Source organism: Microtus pennsylvanicus, chromosome 9 (genome assembly GCF_037038515.1).
Source record: "Microtus pennsylvanicus isolate mMicPen1 chromosome 9, mMicPen1.hap1, whole genome shotgun sequence".
NCBI classification, from domain to species: domain Eukaryota; kingdom Metazoa; phylum Chordata; class Mammalia; order Rodentia; family Cricetidae; genus Microtus; species Microtus pennsylvanicus.
The window spans coordinates 27,831,563-27,832,951 of NC_134587.1; the positions used below are offsets into that span (position 1 = coordinate 27,831,563).

General features: G+C 34.6%; 1 non-coding gene across 1 annotated transcript; it reads left to right on the plus strand.

Annotated features, from left to right (window-relative positions):
* The first annotated feature begins 704 nt into the window (after window positions 1–704).
* LOC142858090 (U6 spliceosomal RNA) lies at window positions 705–808 on the plus strand. The gene has a single exon (XR_012911969.1). It is a non-coding gene; the product is annotated as a U6 spliceosomal RNA (small nuclear RNA).
* The last annotated feature ends 581 nt before the right edge of the window (window positions 809–1,389 follow it).

Here is a 1,389-nt window from a genome sequence, read left to right on the forward strand (position 1 = left end):
GAACCAAGGGCTTGAAAAATGAATGGAATTCTGAGTGGAGTTGGAATGGAATTTTGTGGCACATACCTGTAATTCCAGGAGTGTGGGAGACAGGGAACCTTAAGACAGAGGTCTGACTAGACTACACATGAAGACCTGGTCTAATGAAAGTACCAAAGCTGAGGATGCAGCTCAGTAGTAGATCACATGCTGAGATGTACAGGGTTTGATTCATAGCACTGGAAAATGTGTGTGTGTGTGTGTGTGTGGTCTTCATTTGTTGTAGTGGTTGCACTAAGTCTTCCATAGAAAGCCCAGATCATTATTCATACCTGAAATCATACTACTACATAAATAATTCTTTCCATTTTAATTTTAGATCTGTGTAGTTGATATTTGATTATGTGGTTCATTTAAATTGTTGACACGATAACAATATATTCTGATAGCGCTACAAAATGGTGACTCTTGAAACAACCAGACTAACTGCCATTGATGTAAAAACACAAGGACCATTTGGTTTTATTTATATAATGTACCTAGAATGGTAAAATTCATAAACTGCCAGGGGATGGAGACTTAAGTGTCTCGGCGCCTAGTCTCTGCCTGAGATGATGTGAAAGTTTCAGAAGCAGGCAAGGCTCATGGTTGTGCAATGCTCGTGAACCATTGAATTGTGCCTTTCAAAACCACTGACATGGTAAATATGTATTTGCATATAATGAATGCTGCCAAAGCAAGCGCATATGCTAAAATTGAAATGATACAGAGATTAGTATGGCCCCTGCGTAAGGATGACACGCCAATTCATGAAGCGTTCCATATTTTTACTGAGATTGGTATGTAAAATGAAAGGAGATAGTTTGTTTTCTTTTTTAAAAGAAGAAAAGAAATTATTAAAAATATAAAATATATTGCATCTTATTGATAAAGCATATTAAATGTAAATTTATATAAATTATACTATACAAAAATATATAAAATATTTTCACAACAGAAAACAACGATCAGATTATTTTCAGAAAGCAAGGGAGGGGTTTATTGCCACAGTTTGTCTTAATGACAAACATGAAGAAAAAATGAGATCATAAACACAAATTATTTTGTGCTTTAAATTATTGAGACCAAATCTCAGAAATAACAGTTTTCAAGTGATGGCATAGGAATTTGCACTTTCTGTTTCATGAAATTTACCAAGGGAAATGTTGTTTTAAGTTTGATCTAGAAATGCAAGAGAGCAGCGCTTAAAAGTCATGTGCAGCATTTATCTAACTACACGTTGAAGCCACATCTTGTTTAAAGATATCACTTTAAAGGGAATTGTATTATTGAGACATTCATATTTGCCTTTCAACTGGGTAAGTAACAATTGCACTGGAATAAATTCTTTATTCCTGGGTGCTAAAATGC